At 41.8% G+C, this 23,307-nt stretch overlaps 1 long non-coding RNA gene across 1 annotated transcript; it reads left to right on the top strand.

Moving 5' to 3' along the window:
- The first annotated feature begins 397 nt into the window (after positions 1 to 397).
- LOC139801916 (uncharacterized) lies at positions 398 to 10,097 on the top strand. The gene is made up of 3 exons (XR_011728399.1): positions 398 to 2,080; positions 2,803 to 2,884; positions 9,726 to 10,097. It is a non-coding gene; the product is annotated as an uncharacterized lncRNA (long non-coding RNA).
- The last annotated feature ends 13,210 nt before the right edge of the window (positions 10,098 to 23,307 follow it).

Below are 23,307 nucleotides of genomic sequence, written 5' to 3'. Positions count from 1 at the left end.
AAACAGCTTGGAGACATTTCAAAGCCTTTCTTAGAAATGGATGTATGTGTGATTCAGGTCACTTCTTTTCTTCAGCCACGACAAATAAATGTTACCAGCCTGAGGAAGAATAATCCTGGGGAAGGGCAATGGCAGCTTCTTCAAAGAGGGATTACAGCTGAAAGCTGGAAGATACATAATCTCAGCCCTGCCCTTGGAAGAGGGGAAATGTTCTCAGAGGCAGGGATGTGACATAAAAAGAAATCCCACAGTGTTTCCTGCCCTCGTGCCAAGATTTTGGTTTGTTGTTTTGTTTTTTTTTTTCATGGGGGAAGATTGACCCCTTTCCCTGGGGAGGGCTGTGCAACCCCAAAAGGTAGCACTGGACCCCTGAGTCATATCAGATGAGATTGTATAAGGGAGTTTTGTCTAAGATCAGAGTCATTAATGAGTAATTAATCTCATGTTTGTATTTCTCAAAAAGCCAATGGAGACTGTAAGTAGTGATTGTGTGAGTAAGGGCAGGAGGAGATACCTTGTGGTGTCTGCTGCAAGATCCATTTTTCTGGAAACAATGACTAATCCAGCTTTTTCAGTCAAGGGTTTGGTGAGCATCCAAGCTGCATGCATGAATCAGTACTGAGAATCACCACTACTTAACTTTTTACTCCTAATCCTCTCCAGTTGAGCTTCTGGACTGGAAGGACCTGGTTTGTTACCTCTGGGATCCTTTGCACAACTGGAGCTGCTGGGAAAGGATTGATGGAGATGAAACCCAAGGTCATCTGCTGAACTGCACGGGGTTCTCCTTCACCTGAAGCCATGGCAAGTGTCACCTGAAGTCACTTTTCAGTCTGATGCAGCATCTGCTCATCTGCTGTGGTTGTTCTGGGACCCCAAATCAGGGGTGAGTGTTGCCACTCTTCTGCTTTCCATGCATTGACTTCCAGATGGTCTGCAAGACCCCAGAGCATCACACCCCAGCATCTCCTCTGCCTGCAGAAAGGATGCTGCAATTCCAGGAGATCACCTCTCGTGTCTGGGATCCAAGCAGTGGACTCAAAAGGAAGTGTCAGGCTTTAGCAAAGAGGACAAAGTGTTGCTCATGCACTAGAAATCCCATTTTGTCAGTAATTACAGGGACAGTTGTATTTCTTAGCCTTAACCTTGTTTTCACGGCCTACCTAGCTGGAAGAATCTGCAAATTACCCAGAAAGAGAAAAATGACAAGAATTGGGTTAGGTTTGCTCTTTGTCCTTTCAGCACCAGTGGGGCAAAGAGAGGAGATCAAAGCCCTGGGCTGCAGGAGGGTGGACACAATTTTGGGAGCTGCTTCTGAAAGACACTTGCTACCAAAGCCAGAGATTTTCCCTTGGTTATTGATGCCAATTCAAGTTTCATCATCTTTTCCTAAATTCTATTTTTCAGTGTGGTCCCCAAATCTATCAAAGACTGTGGCTTAATTTTCCAGTGGTTTCTCAGTATAAAAAAAGGGCATCATTTCCACACAGACTGTTGTTCCCAGGGTAAATATGTTTTTAGGCAGGGAGCAATGTAAATCCTACAGATTTGCAGAGAAGCTGCAAAACCTTCTGGCAGAATCTAAGGCAACATAAATGCTCTGTTTCCATCACTTCTATTTATGGAAAACCAAAGGCTATTTATCTCCTAAATTCCCAGGAGATTTTTCTATAGCTTCATCAGGAACTATGAATTACTGCTTGGTAGGAGTTATTTTAGGGAAAGTGCAGAGGGTGGGGAGAGGCTGTGCCTCAGCAGACAGCCATGGTGTCTCCAGCCTGGCTTCCAAAAAGGACCAGAGGGATGCCCTCTCCTGGTCTCTAAAAAAATTCTAATTTACCTGGCTGCAGAAATAAGGCTTTAATTTAAATTATTTTTTGAGTGAAAGTGATCTTAGACTTCCTCTCCCTCATCTCTGGCTCCTGAAAGAATGGCACCAATACCCCCCTCAACCTGCTGGCTCTGGAAAGTGATGGACATTGATCATAGACAATTCCACACTTGGGAAAAGGAGGAGACACAAATGGGGATTCGTGGAGCCAGAAGAGAGTGCAAAGAGACAGAAACCATCCCAGCCATAGTAGGTGCTCAGGTCTTCCCAGTCTTGGCAAGGACAGGCACAAATTTTTTTTATTTATTTTTTTCCCCATAGACATTCTGTCATTGCAAAGAATTCCTTGAAAAAATCCAGACTAAAATCTTATTTATTTATTTATTTTTAAAAAAGGAACATCTGAGTTCTCCTGGCTGGACCCAGAGAAATTCCTTGTGGTTCAAATGGGGAGACTTCAGCTCTGTGCTGGCTGAAAGCCCCAATTTGAGGAGTTTTGAGGGATGCATCCATTGCTCTGAGACCTTTGGGGGAGCCTCTTGTAAGGGGCTTTCCAAATGCAGGTGGTTGTCCAAATGCAGGTGCCACACAGCTTGGGTGTCCCCTGCAATCCCCCCCTCCTCACATCTTCAGTGCAGCCCCAATCACCCTGCTGAGTGCTCCCCACCAGCTGCCTGCTGCTGTTCTGAGGTTTCCCCATCCCTGGTGACACCTTGGGAAGCTCTGAGCCCCTTCTGGTTTGTGTTTTTGGATTTGCTTTTTGTGCCATCAACACCTTTCTGTTTATTTCTGCCATTAGCACCTCATCTGGGTTGGTAGGAAGTCTGCTGGTTCTGAAGTGCTTTGGCAAAAGTAGAGGACAAAGTGGAGTTATTTCTGGGTTTAATGAAAAAACATTTCTGGTTAAAATGAAAGAAAACCTAACAAAACCCTGAAAGAGAGATAACTTCTTTATTTTCTTGTTTTTCTAGAAGATGATGCTATAGGATTTATAAACCACTCTTGGAATATCATCCCAGGAAGACTGAAGGGATTAAAGAAGCCAGCAACTAGGTATGTTAAATTTTTCCCATAATCTTTTTTTTATTTTTTTTTTTTTCTGCTCCATCAGATGATTTCATTCTATCAGGGAAACAGTGACTGAATTGTAGAGGTCTTAGGGTTTGGGTTTTTTAGCAGTTATTGCTGTGCTGGCACTGCAAGTTTAATCAGCATCTTCAAGACATCATACTGCCAGGCTCATTTTTTTTATTATTTTTATTTTTATCTGACCTTTTCTCAATCCAGTGAATCTGTTCCAGTTTTAGGGAACCTGAAGCCTTTGGGATAATTGTTTTGTTCAGAACAAATCAAATTATTTGGACTAGATCATTCTGTCCATAACACCATGAGGTTCAGAAGGGATTCACCAAGAGCAAAAAATTTCTGCTCACAGCCCAGATGATATTTGACTGGTCAGGGAGTGTTGAGTTCCTTATGCAAAGGGACAGCCACAGATCATTTTTTTGGCAAATTAGATGTGCAAATGGGATGTCCCTTGCATCCCTGGAGGTCTTGTTGTTTTAGAGATGTTTGTGAATGCAAGCAGATAAATTGAAGTCTGCTTCTTGCATCCATCAGGACAAGAAGTAGAAATCATCTCCCTAAATAATATTAGTGATGTAATAATATATAATATATATAAAATATATATAACATAATACATAATAACATAATATATATTTAATTATATGTATATATACAGTTATATGTATAAAAATATATATATAAAATTATTACTGTCATTATAAAGTCACACTTGTTTAATGTTTTTTTATTGAATCAGGGACTTTCCTTCCAGCTCTCCCTTACACAGTGTTTCTTGGATCCATTGAACTATTCCCATGTGTTACAGGAGGTTGGAAATCTTATCTCAGGAAGTTGGTTTTCTGTGGTGGTTCTCCTTGTTGCTTTAGGTCATTTCTGGCCTCCTGCCCTTAGGAAGTGCAGGGCCAGGTTAATCAGCCTTTAGTGTCATGAAAACTAAGTTTTGGTTCCCTAAAAAAGAGCAAAAGTTACTGGGCTGGTAACAAAAGTACTGGGAGAGAATTTTTTGTGCCAGTGTTGGCTCCAGCAAGGTGAAGCAGAGAGGGGAAGAGGTGTGTTTGGCTTTGGGTTTTCTTCACTAAGGCAGGAACCCAAGGCTTGCATGCTGGGATAAAACCCCACACAGGTCCTAAATGTGCAGAAAGCCACTTTTAACATGAAACTCTTGGCCTAAGTAAATTTTCCTGTTGCTCCAAGCACTGGTAACACTCTGTTGTGGTTCCTCAAGCCCAGAGACACAAGAAATCCTGGCAATAAAAATGCTTCCTCCAATAAAACCTTGAAGGTGTTGCCTAATGGGTTTGGAGATCCCATGAAAGCAGCTGCTTCCCCCCATTCCAGAGGACACGTTGCTCCTCTTAGGTCAGTTTTAGCAGATGGAAACCACAAAATAAGTAAAAAAGCAAATCAGGGCTGAAGTCTGACATTTCCACCTCCTCATGCAGGAAACAATAACACAGTAGTGCTGGCATGGAAGGGACTGAACTCAGCTTGATCATCTTGGGAAAGGAATAAACACACATCTTAGGAGAGCTGTAGGTCACATTGTTCTTCCTACACACTGACTGTGGTTCTCTTGTTCCTGTCTCCTGCCATCCCCCAAAGGAGGTAAAACCACACGAAGGATGCTCTGTGCTGCATGCCTGGAGTGGCTCAGAAGTTTGCTGAGCCCCTAGTGTTGTAAGAAAAGGCAGGCAGTGCTCCAAAAAAGCTCCTTAACCCAAAGAAGCACCTCTGCTAAGTGGTTATTCCTGGTGGAGAAACACCCAAGCTGGCCCTGCTGGTAACTCCATCATCCCATGTCATGGACTCTTCATCTCCATCATCCCACGACTCTCCAGCCATGGGGCATGGACCAACCAAGGAGGAAAAATCTCCTACACAGCACACAAGGTATGAAACTGCAATGAAACCACCTCTGAAGCTGCTCTCCATGGCAGCAGGAGCAGAACAACCCTTAGACATCCCCCATCCACCCTTAGACATCCCCTGGACATCCTCAACAACCCCACAGGACACCCTTCCAGAATGAGGTGTGATGATCTCCAAGCACAATAAGGCCAATGAAAAGTTTTCAGAGAGCCTAGGTTGTTTTTTGGGTTTTTTGTAGTTTTTCCCCTTTCTTATAAAGATGAGTGTCTAACCACAGAGCAATGTCAGCATTCTGGTTAAATATTCCATATTTAATATTCATATCTGCAAAAGGGGAGGTGGGGAGCTGAGTTTTCATTCTGCCCTCGTGCTAGCAGGGATGGAAGAGCTCAGATTTCAGCCTTCATTTTCATGGCTGAAAGGAAATATTCAAAGCAAGCTTTGCTCCTAGGATCATACTGACATATGCTGGACCTTTCAGAAGGAACCTCACCTACTGGGATTGCTCACTCTTTTCCAAATTTCCTTTTTTTTTTTTTTTTTTTTTTTTTTTTTTGCTATCCCTGGAAGAAACTGGGGAATAAATCTGACCTCATATTTTCATTCCTGGAAGACAAACGTATTGGAGAAACACCTTCCTTCCTTCTCAAAGGACTGTGGTAGAGAACATGAATTATGGTGTATCCCAGGGCTGGCAAGAAGATATCAGAAGTGGCCACTTTTATGGAGACAGAGCTCACAGGCTCCTTTTTACCCCTGCTGAAGCCAGAGGTACTGTGTGTGATGTGACCATGGTTTTGGTGTTCAGCAAGGCTCCTTTAACAGTGATTTAGACCTCAGGAAAAGCAAAGCAAGAAATTCCTTCTCCTTTTTGTCTGTTTTTCAGGATGGAACTGAGTGCCTGAATGTCCTGCCTAACTTTATGGCTGATTTGTTCCCTAGATGTGTGGGTTTCCATTCACTTTTTCTGTGGAAATCTGTCCAAAAAAAGGCTCAGGCTGACAGGTACTTTCTGACCTCTACATGTTTAGGGGGTACCAACTCCTCACAATAACCTGGGTGTGCTCCTTGTTTTAACCAATCCATCAAAACCAGAAATCTGTTCCCATGTAGATGTTTTCTTGCCTCTGTTTTATCCTCATGTTGTGTTTTTACAGGCTTAGAAGGGCTTAGGAGCAAGGAACTGATAGGGATGAGGTTGTTAATGACTGGGGTAAAGTCCTCCCTGATAAAAATCTGTTCCATCAGCACTGGATTTGTCAGGAAAGTAGAAAGAAAAGCAAATGGAAAGCAGGTGGGACATCCCATTGGCTTTGTGCCCAAGCATTACAAATGAAAAAGGGGACATCAGCCATGTGTTCTTCTTCAGGGAGGAGGAGGAGGACATCAGGAAGTCTCCTAATCCTTGCTAGGATGCCAAGTGATGGAAACTTGAAAGCTTGCCAGAGAGAACTGGGATCAAAAAAGGGTTTGCAGTCAGGTTTTTGAGGGGAATAAAAGTACCTATCATGTGAAAACAAAGTCCTGTAGCTCAGTGACAGATATTTGAGTTGAGTTCTTAAAATAGTCCCTTAGTCAGTTTATGATGATGGTTTCTGAGTTCTTTGAAGTGGTTTTTTTTTTTTTTTTTTGAAGCTCCATTAGATAGCATGAGACAATTCACTCTGATCTTAGAAATCACCATAGGAGCCCAGACTGAGAAGCAAGAAGGGATAACTCAGAAGGGGGGTTTCTAACAACTCTGCACATCATATTTAAAAAAAAAAAAAGAAATAGCAAAAAAAATATTATTAATCCATCTGGAAAATGAAGAAGAACACAAGAAGATCCCAGCAGCATGTACTTACAAGAATGTGCTTTGAAGAACACGTTGTGCTTTCATGCTGAAGAATTTTACTTTCACTGCAAAATATTTTGAAATGGAGCTTTTCTGCAAGGTTGTTTCTCCAGGAAGTGGTTTTCTCTGTGGTTCAGAAGGACTGGGTAGGGTTTCAGGTGTTACCTCCCTCCTCAGGGCTTGGGACAATGAGCTGGATCTCATAAACATGGGGGGATGCCTCTCAACCAGACAAGGTTGCCCAAAGCCTCATATTACCTGGTTTTGAACCCTTCCAGGGAGATTTTCCTTTTCCTACCTCACCCTTAGCTGGGGCTGGAGCCTGGGCACTGAGTTGGGTGAATCTCTTCTCTGATGCAGAAAGGAAATTCCCATAAGCAGCAAACCCACAGTTGTGAGGCACATCAACTACAGCTCAAAAATACTTTAATTATTCTCCTCCTTCTCTATCTTTTATGCTTAACAGACCACCCAAAAGAGAGGAGATAACTGGGTCTGCAGCAGCAGCAGCATCTGGCTTGGTAGCAAAGTATCAGGGTAAGAAATGGTACCCTGACTTCTGGAGAAAAGAGAGGTAACAATGCTCTGAAGGTTTATTTAAACATGGCCATTTATTTTTGCTGGAGATGGAGTTACCTTCTCTTACAGGAGGAATGTTTTTGGAATCCTCCTCAGCTCTCCTGTAATAAATCACAGTTGGCCAAGGAAAGGAACGTGGGGCTCTTTGTCATCTTGCTTTGCTTCTCCTCCACCACTGAGGGAAGGAAATGCCCCAAGAAGAAGGATTTATACCAAACCTGCTTCTGACATGGTTGGCAAGTCCTTGGCACATCAGCTGGATAAATCACTGCCCTGTGTCTGGGCACAAACCCAAAGCTCTCTTGTTTCTAATTGCACATTGACAGGAACTTTATTATCAGGCAGCCCAGAAAACAAGAAGAAAGACTCAGAGATGGATCCCAGCGAGGGTAGCAGGGGGTGGGGGAAGAAGCCCCCAGCTCCTGTTATGCCCCCAAGCTGTATTTTGTCCCAGCAGTTGCCAACAACCACTCAAGACAACATTTTTTGGCTGGTATTGTGGCTTTGTGGGCATCACAAGCTCCATCCCTCAGCGTGGGCAAAAAACAATGCAAAGTGGTACCCAGGGCTCTTGAATTCTCCCCGTGGGGATGGGATTTGGGCTGCAGGACAGCAAAGGGACCTCAGGGAGGAGATGGCTGAGGGTGAAGACTGAGACTTCAAAGAAGTTCTGGAAAGGCTCTGACTCCAATCATCCCCCTTTTTGAGCAGCTTTTCACTGAGATTTGCTGCTGTGGGCAAAATGGCTTGGAAGTGCTTGGCTGATCCAACAGCTGGAACTGGTCATCTCCAGCACCTAACAGGATCTGCTATGATGATTTTATTTTTTTTTTTTAATATATTTTTTTTGCAATCACTCCTTGTTTTTCCCCAGGAAACTCTGAAGAGCTTTTATGAAGGATAACTAATTTTTTTTTTTGCATACTCATCAATGTGTACAGCTAGATGAATTCAGTTTATACAAGTAGGTCTGGATCAGATAGTGTGTGGGCAAAAGGAGAGAGAAAAATAGGCTGAAAGCCTGGCTGCAGCCATACCCACAGACCTTATGAAGTTTAATTTCCTAGGGAAAGTAGTTTTACAGTACCCATTGCTCCAGCCCAGCTCACTTCTTAAACAGTTGAGAAGCAACAGTGCTGAGAAATGTGATATAACTACAAATAAACTTTGAAGGAGGCAGAAGTAGAGATGTTTTTCAGGAAAAAAGACACCTTCCCAGCACTGACCACCACTAAGGTGGTAGAAATACCTTTATTTGGGGACCTGACAGGACACTCTTTGGTGTCCTTGAGCTAAAAAATGGTGAATATTTAGTTCTTTCTGCTGGGTAGATTTATTTCAGCTGCCTCTGTTTAAACCCTCAGTGTTATCAGATTTTTCTGAGTATCTTGGCACGAAGGTTTTGTGTTTTGAGTGGCATTTATCCATGAGAATAATGAATATTGCCCTTTTTCTGTAATATTCAGGTGAAGTCTGAGTGTAGCCATACAGCAGAGCTGACCAAATACACCATAAAATAAAAAAGGTGTGGTTATTTTAGGGAAGCTTTTTCTCATTTTCAGTCTCCATCTCTCTTTACTGAGAATTTAGAAGAACTTGAAGGGTTCAGCAAAAGCATTTCCCCAGATTAGAGGATGCTCATTCTTTGGTCTCCTTTAATAATATTTGAAGGAATTCCATCAGACCATGAAACTCAGGATGTCAAATTAGAGCCTTAGACAAATAATCCAGGTTTGGGGGATCTTGTTATGTGAAGTGGATTCCTTGGCACTGAGCACTTTTGTTATGGATGGAGGAGCAGCAGAACCACATTAGAAAAGGATATTGTTACAACACTTTCAGTATCAACAATGCTACTTGGAAAGAAATAATGCATTCCAGATGGCTATTAAGAATGTCTGTCCTTTTCAGAAGGGATTTTTTTGTTATTTACTTGATTTATTCTGATAAAATTTGGGGTAATTTAGAAGACTTCTGTTTAACAGTGAGTAAGCATGAAGATAAGGTTATTTACAGAGCAGGCAGTCTGAAAGGCTACTTCCATTTAATTCAATTACAGGGATGTTCATATGGGGTTTATTTCTTCCAGCTCAAGTATTGCAGCTAATTTTGCTTTATAAAACAGAAAAAGTGGAGTTCCTGCACACATCAAAACTGCTGGGTTATGTCCAGGGCTTTTGCACATCCCTGGTGATGGGACCAGAGAGTTCCCTGTGTAAGTGCTTGGGTATTACAAAATAAAATAGATGTGATTTTTAAGGAGCTTGAATTAAACAACAAAAAAAAATCACCTCTCTTTGTGATATATATCACACCAGTGATATTTATATATATATATATTTATATACTACCAGACCAGTGTAGGCCAGGCACCAAACTGGAGCTGATACAACTGAACTGGTTGAAACAAACCCAAGAAGGTGGCTCAGGTCTGGCTTTGCTGAACATATTTGAGGGCAATCCAGGTGCTGTGGGCTCAAGCTGCACTTACTGTGAGCTTAAAGGGCTTGGTTTCTGCAGGCTCTGAACCACCTTGTCCTTTGTCCTGATCATCTGAGAACACCTTTGGGCTGGGTAAGTTCTGACCTGGGGTCACCTTCCCATCACTGATGTCCTCCTGTACCAGATGAGAAACAAGAGTGGGCAACTCAAGGCTGATACCAACCCTGGGTATTGCCAATGAGCAGGGGAAATATCACCTGAGCAGCCTTGCAGCAGACAATTTTTTAATCCCACTCTGGCAGGGATTTCAGCTCATGGTTTCCTGCCTGTCCCCAGTGTGAACAGAGGATGTCATGATGTCCCTTGGCTTTTTAATGTCTGTTCTTCTTAAGACTTGCTGTATATGGGCTTTTTTCCAGCTTCTGCTTAAGCCATTGCTTTGAATCCTGAATTCACAGGGTGCTGGGAAACATGAGGACTGGGGACACCAGTGGGGTTTGGAACTGGAGCTGGTACAACAACTGAACTGGTTGAAACAAACTCAAGAAGGTGGCTCAGGTCTGGCTTTGCTGAACACATTTGAGGGCAATCCAGGTGCTGTGGGGTCAAGCTGCACTTACTGTGAGCTTAAAGGGCTTGGTTTCTGCAGGCTCTGAACCACCTTGTCCTTTGTCCTGATCATCTGAGAACACCTTTGGGCTGGGTAAGTTCTGACCTGGGGTCACCTTCCCATCACTGATGTCCTCCTGTACCAGATGAGAAACAAGAGTGGGCAACTCAAGGCTGATACCAACCCTGGGTATTGCCAATGAGCAGGGGAAATATCACCTGAGCAGCCTTGCAACAGACAATTTTTTAATCCCACTCTGGCAGGGATTTCAGCTCATGGTTTCCTGCCTGTCCCCAGTGTGAACAGAGGATGTCACGATGTCCCTTGGCTTTTTAATGTCTGTTCTTCTTAAGACTTGCTTTTTTGGGCTTTTTTCCAGTTTCTGCTTAAGCCATTGCTTTGAATCCTGAATTCACAGGGTGCTGGGAAACATGAGTGGGGACACCAGTGGGGTTTGGCCATGATGCCCTCCACTGATAGAACCTACTGCACAGCCCTGGGCTCTGCAGCTCTGTCCTCACCATTCCCAGCACCATCCAGCTGTCTCTCCAGGCACCAGATTTTCTCCCTTTTGTGTGGTTCTCCACCATTCATTAGCTTTTGAAGGCAATTTGAAGACTTTTGAAGACATCTCCCAGAGCTGGGGGCTGCTGAGCATCAGGCAGTGGAAGGGCTCAGGGATGTTTGTTAGTCCTGGATGACCAGATTCCTGTTTCATGTTGGAAATAGAGCTGCAGCCAGCTGGTTAACAAAATATTATGCTCAGGATAACTACCTGAGCCACCTTGCCAAGCCAAGGAGTCATAGCAGGGTTCCAGAAAAGCCAATATTAAATCCAGAGACATCAACATTAGTGAAGCAGGACTAAATTATCTCCAGCTGGCTCTGGCTCTGGCCTCAGGCACAGAAAGAAGCAGCTCCCTTAAAATGAAGAAAAGATGAAGGGTGTATGAATGAGGACCATAACAAAGCTTGTAGCTCAGGTCACATCCCTTTTCCCATCCTATCAACTTCATTCAATTGACCATTTCTCAGCTCCTACCCATTCCCACCACTTATTCCCCCAAGTTTCCTTGGCAGTGAGGAGGACAGAGAGTGTCAGCTGCTTCCAGGAGTATCTTGGTGTAGATGCCATGCAGCCATCCTTTGAAGTTTGTGTCATTCTTGATTCAGTGAGCTGGTTTTTAACTCTTAATGACATGCTAAGCACAACTTGAACTTGCTACCAGGTGCTTCTGACCAGCACTGTTGAGGGCAAGTCCTAAAACACCCGTGGAAAGTGACAGTCAAACATTGGTCATTGCTCTGTGCTAAATGTATGTGAGACCAGCAAAAAATGAGCAAATTAAAAAGCAGCCTGAGCTTAACCTGGGTATTCAGAAATCTTATCTTTCTGGTCTGTTCTTAGGATAAAAGTGATGCTAAAAGGAGAAGGGATTTCAGACATGAGCTGTTTTACAGCTGTGGCAGCTCTGTTCACACATACACAGGCCTGCTATTAATTTCAATTAACAATTAAGTTCAATTGACTATTAATTTCAATTAACATCTGGAAGTTCTCTGCAAAGCCCTACTTGCCATATGACTCTATGTATAAAAGTAACCACACTGAAAATACTTCTATTTACTGATGCTTCATGTACCAGTGGGGTCCTCTTCCTTTTTTTTTTTTAAACTTCATGAACTCAAGAGGTCCAACCAGGTGCAGTGCTGGGGGGGGGAAAAGAGGTAAGAGAGGTTTTACTTTTGAATGATGACATGGGGAAAGCTTGGAAAATCTGCCTAAGTGTGCACAGAGGCAGAGAAAGATGTTTCTAAAAGCACTGAACCTGTGCAGCACGTGGAGATGGGCATAGTGAGGCATGGAAAACATAAATCCAGTTGGATGGGCTCCCGGGGTGAGTAATTATCCCTAGGGGAGGAGAGCAGGTGGATTAGTTCCTGGGCTGCATCTGCAAGAAGAAATTCAAGGAAAACATCTGTTTCACATCATCTCCTTTTCCAGGATACTCCTCCAGTTTGTCTCACTGATATTGCAGCTTGGAGAAAAGTCATTTCTCTAAGCAGGCTGGGCAAACATCATGTGTTCCTCTCTGGAAAGAAGTGGAGCTGGCCAGGAGCAACAGGAGACAGTAAGCAACATCCGGAAACATCTCCTGATTCTCCTGCTTTATTTTCTGCCTTGTTCCAATCCCAATCCAATCTCTTTCCAGTGACTCCATCAGTTCCTGTTAGAGGTGGGGAAAATAAAGCCAGGAGGCAGCTCTGCTCAAAGGGACTCCTAAAATCTCTGCTGCCATCTGGAGTTAAGAGGAAAAATCTGAGCATCAGCTCTGCCTTTCCCTTCTTGATCAAGTTGCCTGGGTTTTGTTAAACCATCCAAACCAAAATTCAGCAGAAATTCAGGGGATGTGTGGCTGAGGCTCAGTGAATCCTCACGTGGGTGAAAATTAAGAGAAATGAAATGGAAATGCTGCACTTTGCATGGCCTTTTGCATTTTTTCATGGGTGTTTTCTTCATGCCCTGGGTGGGTTTAATGGGGTTGGGTTATATCCAAAATGATGGTAAATGCAGAATATAAGCCTGCATGATTTTATTTTTTCAATACTGCAGGTTTACCTGCATTTAAAGAGAAGGGTTTTGGTTTTTTCCCCCCAGTTTTAGTAATTTCTCAGTGGTGGAAATCCAGCCAGCAGCCTGAATCTCATTGCCTATAGGTTATCCTGATGTATAGGGATCTGATTGCTGACAGAACATAGATATAAAATAATTTTTGAAGATGAGGACTTCATTCTTTATTTTGCCACCTTGTGGTCTGGGCTGAGCGAGCGTTGCTTCCTCTGAAAGCCACTTCTGATTATTGCTTTTTTTTTTTGGTTTTATTTTTAAAGCAGGGACTAGACTGAATTTCTGTAAAAAGATGAAATACACTTGTACAGAAGCAATGTATGTCAGTGTCATCTTCTCTGCATACAGCAAATATTGGTTAGATTCCTAAGATTTTCAACTAAAATCATCTTCATTTATGCCAGTATACAACTGGAATAATTAAATTTGATGAAGAAATGCACCCAGCTCTCCCTAGGATGTCAAAAAGTTATGAATTGCACTCTAATTTTAATTTAATTTAATGTCTTTAATTTCATGGTTGGCATGAGGTGCTTAAGCAATATGAGAACTCTCTTTGCCTAATCTCATTTTTACAGATTAAAATACAAATATTTCCAGTGCAGTAAGAATTTATTAAGGCAGGATATTGCCAAGGGAAATATGCATTTTGGATATGCTTTTATCAGCCAGGAAAAAAACCAACAAAAGAATGTAATTAGTGTTGTATAGTCTTCTAGGGAGACAAAAGGGCTAAAAACCAATGTGCATAAAAAGAATATTGCATTTTCAGAGTGTAAATTGCTTACTGCTGTCAGGCATATGTTAGAAAGTCCTCACTGGAAGCAAAGAGATGTGCTGGAGATGTCCTGGAGAAAAATAAGATGATAGAATACCGGAATCCTAGACTGAATTATCTATTTTTTTATGTGTACCTTCTACATGCACCAAGGAAATTGGAAAAGAGAAAAATTCGGTGGTTTTTTTTTGGTTTTTTTTTTTTTCCTGCTATTCTCTGGTTATCAGCACAGGCTGCAGCATTGTCAGGAATGTTTTCCAAAACACAGTCTGTGCTGAGAAATTGAAATTTGGTTTGGGACATGATTTTTCACCCCCTTGTTACTCTTAGGCAAAGGCAAATGATCATGCAGGGAGCAGGCTGAGAGAGGCTTTGGCACCAGGAAGTTTCCAGATGGTCAGATTTGAGTTAGAGAAGTGGATGGAAGGTGCTGTGGGATGCTCCATATCTCATTCTGCCTCAACCTTGGGGTCGTATTCATTGATATAATAAAAATAAATAATCACAAAAATCCCTTTTCAAATAGGTCTGTGAAGAACAGAGATGAGCCTCCTTCTTTGTCACACTTTTCTCAAGCCACCTCCCAAAGCCATCAGAGCTTTTGGGTGAAAACTTCTATTAAAATTGACAACCCTTGGTGTCTGCACCATGAGGTTATGGCCAACAGCTTCTCTTGGGTACTTTTGTGCCTCTGAATGGACCCAGGGCTCCCAGTTAGGAAGGATCTTGCTTTTCAGGATTGGCATAGGGCTCAGAGGTAGATGAAGAAACTTGGTTCAGATCCACAAAGTCATTTGGATAACATGAAGATTTCTGAGCACCTTGCCAGTTAGTGCATCCCTTTGGGTTAGTTTTAGGCTAGATCCTAATATTATTTTGATCAATGTGTTCCCTCTGAATTAAATGGATCAGATGATGACCTACAGACCTCTCCTGATTTTGGTGCTGTTCCATTATTAAAGGTCTGGTTCAGCCTGGCCACTGGTTGCATAAATCAGAATACAGCATAAAAATGTGTGCCAGATCTGTCCCTGAGCCCGTGACATTGATTGCACATCTGGGTTCAGCAGATCTGCTAAAAACCCTGCTTTGAGGGCCTTCTGACACTGTGGAAAAGAGGACTGTGTCATTTGCTGATGCACTCCAGCTTTATTTGTGATTCATGTGATGTCACATACTCTTGAAGATACAGAATTAAAGGCAGATGTGCAAAATATAGGCTGTAGGATGGATAAAAGCAAAACATAATTTTCCTTGTGAGTGGCAAAGCCCACAGCCACAAATACTTCTCCAGTTTGGAAGCCTCAAAAAATGTGCTCACAAATATTATCCATCTCAGTGGTCTGCAGAGATTTATCAGGGGTTATAACTTCCTGAAAACTTCTGTGAAACTGAGAGTTTTGTGTATGTATTTGTCACTCAGCAAACAGTCACTTTCTTTTACCAGACCCACTGGTCTAAGAAGCAGCAATTATGAGTAAGGCAGCCTGGAAGAGACTGAAGTGTTCAAAAAAAAGGGAATTATGGGGAAAATATAGCTTGGTGTTTACAAGGATTTCTCCAGTTTTAAGTCAGAAACAGCATCTTTCCAACACGTCAGTGTGTCTGCTGACCACTTTTTTTGTGGGAGAACCTTTTAGAAAGGAAAATTGGTCTGATTTTGCCCCAAATACTTTTACAATGGAATCATAGGATCATGGAATGCCAGATTGGAAAGGCCCTCAGGATGATCTGGTCCAACTTTTCTTGGCAAAAGCATGGTCTAGACAAGATAGCCCAGCACCCTGTCCAGTTGAATCTTAGAAGTGTCCAGTGCTGGGGAATATTTTCTCATTTTGGATAAAGAAGTTTGAATATCTCCACCTACAGATGAACACAGTGATCCTGAAACTCCAGGAGTTGGGTGAGACACATCTGCCACTCATTGATGTCAATGAAGACTTCTTTGGGCTGTGTTAGATCAGATTTCTTCATGGTCACTTCAGCATTTTTAAAAGATATGCCTACAAGAAATACAGGAAAAAATTAAAAAATTTAAAAAAATGAAAGAAAAGAAGAAGAAGAAGAGATGAGAAGGAGAGGAGAGGCGAGGAGAGGAGAGGAGAGGAGAGGAGAGGAGAGGAGAGGAAAAGAGAAGAGAAGAGAAGAAGAGAAGAGAAGAGAAGAGAAGAGAAGAGAAGAGAAGAGAAGAGAAGAGAAGAGAAGAGAAGAGAAGAGAAGAGAAGAGAAGAGAAGAGAAGAGAAGAGAAGAGAAGAGAAGAGAAGAGAAGAGAAGAGAAGAGAAGAGAAGAGAAGAGAAGAGAAGAGAAGAGAAAGAGAGAGAGAAGAGAAGAGAAGAGAAGAGAAGAGAAGAGAAGAGAAGAGAAGAGAAGAGAAGAGAAGAGAAGAGAAGAGAAGAGAAGAGAAGAGAAGAGAAGAGAAGAGAAGAGATTCCTAGGGATTTCTAGGGTTTCTCATCTCTTGTTTAAATAAGAGATGAAATTGGGGGTGCTCCTGTCTTTCAGTTCTGCAGATGAAACTATTTTTTCCTATTGATTTTCCCATTTTTCTTTTCAGCTTATCCCTTTGATTATCCATTAAGACTTATAGATATTGTCCCCACACCCTTGTTAATTTTGATATGATACCCAGTGTAGGTAATTCATGATATTAAAAAATTATGTTTAAAAAAATCATTATTTCTTTATATTTGTTCCAGTCTTAGCTTTCCAGTCCCTTGCAGAAGTGGAAGGTGTTTTTCCAAGCACTCTACATGTGTTGGCTGAAGGGCTTTCCTTCTTGTCCTAATACCAAGCTCCAGCAAGGTCTCTGTGTGTGCAAGAGCTGCAAGATCAGAACTCAGATGTGCAAATGCATACTGGATTATTCCAGCTATTCCAGGTAAAGTGGACTTGACCTGTTGTGCATTTTTATGGTTTTGTTGGGCTTTTTTTGTTGCTTTTTTTTAAGTAGTATGTCTTCTATCCTTCCTGAACTTTCCACATTTACACTTCACTTACTTAGAAGACAGTGCTGAAAGGAGTGATTTGGAGGAACTCCAGTTTTGTCCTGAACTGTCCATCTATCTGAAGATAGCAAGGCTATAAAACCTAGGGAATAAGAAGAGAAACCAAAAGTACCCAAAAACATGATTAATGATTTTCCTGGTGGGAGCCTTGCTTTCAGTTCCTCCATTTACTGTAACACAGGTGACAATTCACATGATCACAGCCAAAGGTCTACTTATTCTTGACACTTACCTGGAACTGAGCCAAAATCTGTTGGATTATAACAAAAACATTGTGTGAAGATACAGAGGAGAATGGCTGACAAAAAATGACACCAAGAAAAGGTGGATTTTGGTGGCATTTGAAACCTCATGGTGGTAAAGCTAGAGTTGATTCCCCCACAGAAGTCTTGAAATACAAAAGAAAACCAAGGAAAAAGGCAAATTATTTTAGACCCAGAACTAAGAATTGGTAAGAGACCAAACTCTAAGTCTTGGGTTATTTTTTGGCAGGGCTTTGGTAGAAGAATACCTTAAAAAGGGGTGCTTTATATTCTAGAAAAGTCATAATAAAAGCAGGTCCTAAAATAGAAAGGATGACAGAAAAGACTCCTGGTGCTTTCAGGGTGAATTTACACTCCCAACCTCCCACGTTGGTCCTGGGTCTTGAATAGAGTTTCTGTTTCCAGCTTGAGCTAATGACAGCTCTGCAGAAGTGTCAACACTGGACCCAAAAAAAAGTGGAGGGGGCAGGAAGGGGAACGCCGTTCACAGGGGAGGTGGGAGTCACAGCAAAGAGGGTTTTTCAAGGTTGGTGACTCCTGACTAATGGCATGTCATTTTTCAGCTGGAAAAGCCAAAAACTTGCCCACAGGCAGCTCCAGATGAATCCCATGCCTGCTCCAAGCTGGTGAGGTGATGCTGCTCCTCTCTCCTCCCCTGGTCCAGGCTGGGCTGTTTGCTTTAGTCAGAGGTCAACGTCACCTCTGGCAAACAAATCCAACCCAATTCATGATGAGGTTGTGTGGCATGTTCACTATTTGCAGAGAAAATTTGTCTTAGGTGACTTGACCTTCCAAAAAAAAAAAAAAAAAAAAAAAAAATTGCAGGTTGAGCGTCACCAACGCTCCTCATGAGCTCTTTAAAAAGAGGTTGACATCAGCAGGCAATTCATCCCCTTCCCTTGGAGAAATGTCTCAGTTGAGGTTTTATCACCCTCTGGACGTGCTGGTTTTATTTTAGTGGCTGCAGAGATGGTGGTGTTGCCACTCTAGAGAGGAGACCTCAGTCTGAGATGGAGAAAATGAGAATAGAGTTGTTCCAGGAGGTGGCTGGGGGTGGGGGTGGCCTGATGCAACCCCAGAGATCCCCCCCAGTTTGGTGTAAATCAGGGGAAAACCTCATCCCAAGGGCAATGAAGTGGGGGAATGAGGAAAGGACTGGCAGGCAGGTTACTTCTTTGATTTTCTTCATATCTTTTCATCCTCCAAAGGGTGTTTCCCATTTTCTGGTTCATGGGAAATATATTGAGACTTTGGAGAAGTTTGGGCTGGATTGGTCTCAGGTTGAGTAGAGCTGAGCCCAAGTTCTTGTGATTATTTGGGCCTGGATTTTCCCCTCTAAGCCCAGCCTAGGAAAGACTCAGGTGGAAAAGCAGCAGATGAACTCTTTGGAGGAAATCAGTGGAAAGAAAGCACTTCCCTGCCCAACACTTTCAGCTGGGAGGCACTAAATTAAGGCCATTGGAGTAAGTTAATTTTGGGGAGTGGGCTGGAGTTTCAAAATTTGTTAATGCTTTTGTGAGCTGATGGTGTCAGGTGCCATTTATTCTGTAATCCTCATCTTTTCAGACAAAATTTATTGTTCCCCTAAATCTGTTCATTTTGCTACCTGGGACATAACTTTTCTCTTAGTTATAGAAGGTAAAATAAAGCTGATTCTGACTTCTGAAATCTCAGCCACATGCACTGAACAGAAAGCAAGTTGCCAAGGGTCTCAAATGTCAGAATCTTGCACCCTGACTGATGTTTGCAAACAAAAAATAAGAACCAAAATGTTTTGTTTCTGTCCTTTTGGTACTCTTTATTTTGTTCATTACTATTTTAATTTCTCTCCCTTCTGTGACTTTCAGAGTTCAATTACAAATGAGAAATAATTTCAAAAAATCAAATATTTTCTTTTCCCCAAGAAATATTTAACAAAATTTGTTACATTTTGTCCTTTTTTTTTCTTTCTATAGTTATTTCAAGTGTAGATCAGCTGATCCCTCTGAAGAAAAGCAAGAAGACATCCCCTGAAATATTTCCAAGGAATATTCACTGATAGAGGCATTTGTTGAAAAAATCTGTTGTTTCAAAAACATTGCAGGCATTTCCCCTTTCTGAGAGTTCACTCCTGCTCGTGGAAAACAAAGTAGAGCAACTCAAGCTGGTGAATTCAGGCATCAAGTGTTTGCTCTGAAGGCTTTGCCAGCAAAGCACAGATTTGCAAAGGGCATCAGACTCCAGGAGACCCCATCAGGGGGTAAAACCAATGAGGTTTTACTCAGATTTTACTCAGGTATCCAAAGAAAGGGATTTAATCTTAAAATACTGGTGACCTGGGGCTACATGAAGATACCTTTGTGACTCGAGTCATTATTCCCAGCAGGAGCTCCCATTTCTCAGCAGAGCTGAAATTCAGGTTGTTTCATTTTTAGAAAATTAAATGATGCTCTTGGAGCATCTCAAATTGGCCAAACTCACTGCAGCCAACAACAAAAGTTACAAGAACTCAGAAAGAACAAACCATCAGGTTAGCCTTTGGCCACTAGAAGAATGTGAAACATTTCAGATTTATTCCCCAAATTCAATTTGGATTTCAGCTGTGCTGAAGAGTCAGTACTGGGAATTTCAGGGATTAACCAACCTGAAGTCATTGCTGGCAGTGGCATGTTTTGTGATAGATAATCTGTAAAGAGCAGAATTCATCATTCAAACCTGGTGTAAAAAATTTTTGGTGTGTTTTCAAGGTTTTTTTTGCCTTTTGTTGTATTTTTGGTTTTCTGGGTTTTTTTTAGTAATCTTCCTAAAGGAATTTTTTCCAGCATAGTGCTTGGAGCTTGCTTAACTTCCTATTTTCCTCAAAGGGTTGCTATGGAAGACTGAATCTAATGGATCTAAATACAAAATGAGTAAATGCTAAATGAATGTGTTTGGCAGCAGTGGAGAAGAGTAAGTTTGTCTGGCAAGAAAGGAGGAGAAAATCCTGATCCTTATGTCTTCTGCTTTTCTCTGTCCTCCTATAAGGTGGGTGATGATATCCCATATCCATCATGTCATGTCCACCATGTCCTGTCCATCACAAGGACCTCCAAAAACTGAGGATGTCTTTGAATGACTTCAAATTTGGTGGGTTTGGACTCTAAGGGTCTTTGAGGCACAGCTACTGAGAGATGGGTTTCCAGCAGGGGATGAAACAAGAGCAAAACCAAAACTGTCACCATGATATGTTGAGGGGTTTGACACTTTTTTGGGGGGACAGATTGTTTCTTGGTCATTAGCTTTAATGAGAATGGGTTTAGCTGGGGCTGTTTGGGCACAAGGCTGAAGCCATATATAAATTTCCCATCCTTGTTCCCAGAACCCTTGCACAGCCCTGGGAAAAATAAATGGTTCAGTTTTGATGTTGCTTTGATGTAATTTACCTCTGTTGGGTTTCTGTCTTTTCAGAGAGTGAATGAGGCTGGAGCTGGTGGTGCTCCATATGGATATTGCCCAGCACCACAAGATGCTGAATGCTTAAACCTCATCAGCATCCTCCACCATCAATCCTGTGACCTTCAGCTCAGGCTGCAGTGACATTGTCACCCCTAACAGGTGCTTTTTAAACATACAGAGAGTTTAAAGCACAATAAATTAAATGCTCTGATGCTTTTTGGAAATACAGAAAGGCGTTGCCTGAGAAACTGTTTTTATTTTCCAAGTGCTCCCTAGACAGACAAAATGTTTTTAGGAGATAACAACTGGAAATAAAACCAGCCCCTTGCTATCCTTGGAAAGTCAGAGCACTGTAGAAATGTGATATTAAATGTGACAAGAAATACCTGGAAATGTCAAGAGAAGTTTTGCTGCTAACTCTGTATCAAAAATACTATTCAGGGACCCACAGCATAAGAATCTGCACACTGGTTAAATAGACATCTGTTCTAGATAAATTTATCATGTCTGCTGTTGTAATTATATGCTAATGATATGATTTCACACTGCTTGTAGTCTCAGCAGCTTGCTGGTTCTAATTATACATTACCCAGAAAAAAGGCCTTAATGGTTTCTGTCTTGCAATGATTGTTTTAATCTGGACACCCTCTATCTAAGTTGGTACTTTTACAGGTACCTTTGCTTCTTGTACCTGAGAACCACCTGAAAATGGATGGATTTATGCTCCCTAATCGCTCAAGAAAGAATATAATTACTGCTGCATTTCAGATGGAGAAAAACTTCAAACCAGTGGTAAGGCTTTTTTTTTTTTTTTTTTATGTGCTTCTAAGAATAAAAAGAAAACTTCTTCGCCAAAAATAGTTAGGGGCTTAAGTCTGCCTCCTTATTTTGCATAGCAACAAGTGTTTCCTTCTGTTTTAGTGTCTCAGAGACCTCTGCCCATGTGCAGAATATTTTTACTTTAAAACCCAGGCTCCAGAGCTGGATGTGCAGCTGCCATAGCTTGCAAACATCTTCTCCCATCACTTACCTTGCCAGAGAAATGTTGTTTCTGGTGCCTTGCTCACAGGACTTTGTGTTCTCTCCTAATTAATCAAAGAGCTCTTATCTTTTCTGGAATTAAGCTTGTCTCAAAAGCATTCCCAAAAGCATCTGAGTTTTATTTCTAGGAATAGGCTCACTGTCTTATTGGGAGCATGTGTTTGTCAGGGGTTGCCCTCTGTCCTCTCTATGGTCCATATGAGAAACCATATTGATTCATTCCTATTATTTTTCTTAAACAGGACTCTGCTTGTTTTTCTCCTTTCTCCCCTTTCCTCTGCACCCTCCAGCTATATCCAGCCTCTCTGAGGCAAAGGAATAAATGGAAAACATTTATGTTTTATACATTCTGGGACAAGTGTCTCCTTTATTGCCATAATGAAGAGTGCTGAGGAGATGTGAGGACAAGCTCAGGACTTAGATTTCTCCCAGTGTTACTAAAACTCAGTCCTGGACTTGACCAAATCACAGTCAAGTTGTAGCTGTGACTCAGAAAGTGATGTAAGAAAGCAGGAAAGGGAGAAAGAAGAAACTGTTCAGCCCCCAGCAAACCTTTGGTACTCTTCAAGGCTGCTTTGGTGTGGTTTGGAACAGGGCACTGACATCAGTTTGAAGTAGATGGAAATGTTGTGTAGGATCACTCCAACACCACCTTCCCCAACAAATCTGTCCTGATTATCAGCAGGGCTGGGATGTTGAAATCTGCTCTTGAACTATGAAATATGTTCTATAACCTTTACTCTTTCTCAGAAATAAATATGTCCAAGAGCATCCTCACTTCTCACTTTCCTTTGGAAATAAGCTTTAATTCTCAGACTGAGAGACAGAACATTGAAGAATCTCTAAAGCCAGTGATACCAGGACAATGATATCTCCCAGATGCTTTCTCTCTGGCACACAATTTCCCAAAAGAATAGTGAATACAGAGATGACTTTTTTAATGGTGAGAACCCCCCACCCCCCAGAAAAACCCCCAACAAAACAAACTGTACACCTTTGATTGTAAAAACTGAGAATTCTCAGCTGCAACAGAATGAGGCAGGATTGTGCCCATAGCTCAAAAAAAATGTGCCAGGTTAATAGGCATAATCAAGACTAAAGTTGAGTAAGAGGCAAGAACAAGTAATCAGATGCTAACTTAGCTGATGCTGGCATTACTGAGAGTCTGGGGGCATAGTCCAAGGATAAAAACATAATGTCTTATCTAAGCAAGGAGTCATTTGTACACCACTAGTTACAGCATGTTCTTAAAAAAAGGAAAGAAGGGAAAAAAAAAAAATATATCTATAGCACATGAAATGATTTTATGCCCCAGAAATGATAAGGAAAAAAAGGTAAATGTTCCTGCACCCAGTCTTTCTAGGGGGAAAAGCCTATCTAGATTCAGCCCACTGCAATGTTCACTGGAAGTCCCCAGGATATGGAAAAATTCGTTAAAAAAAATAACTAATATAAAAGAAATCAAAATGAGTATATCTAAGACATTTCAAAACTCATTTTTGGTGTATTTCTTGCTATTTGGAGGTAACTGGGATCCATGGGGCCACCCAGCTCCTGGGTTCAGTGAGAGTTCAGGCAGTCTGGCAATCCTCTTCTTTTGGCCAAGGCTTCTTTTCTGGCAATATTCTCTCCCTATTTCTCAAGACTTTTCCTTTCCTCCAGCTTCAACAGGATGTTGAACTGGATCTCAGAGAACAGCTCATGGAAAGGAAAGGGCCTCTGACACAAAAGGGACGTCACTGGAAAGGGAACTGTAATGTCAGGGAAGGCATCTGGAAGGTGAAACCAGGAATAAAACAACCACTTCAACCTGCAGTACAGCTCATGAGCCTTAATGAGGAAAGAACTGTGAAAAACTCAGTAAATTAAAAAAAAAAAAAACAAAACGAAACAATCAACCAAACCAAACACAGCTCAG

Source organism: Heliangelus exortis, chromosome 13 (genome assembly GCF_036169615.1).
Source record: "Heliangelus exortis chromosome 13, bHelExo1.hap1, whole genome shotgun sequence".
NCBI classification, from domain to species: Eukaryota; Metazoa; Chordata; class Aves; order Apodiformes; family Trochilidae; genus Heliangelus; species Heliangelus exortis.
Note: the sequence above shows the minus strand (reverse complement) of the source record. Positions and strands in the feature narration are given on the sequence as shown.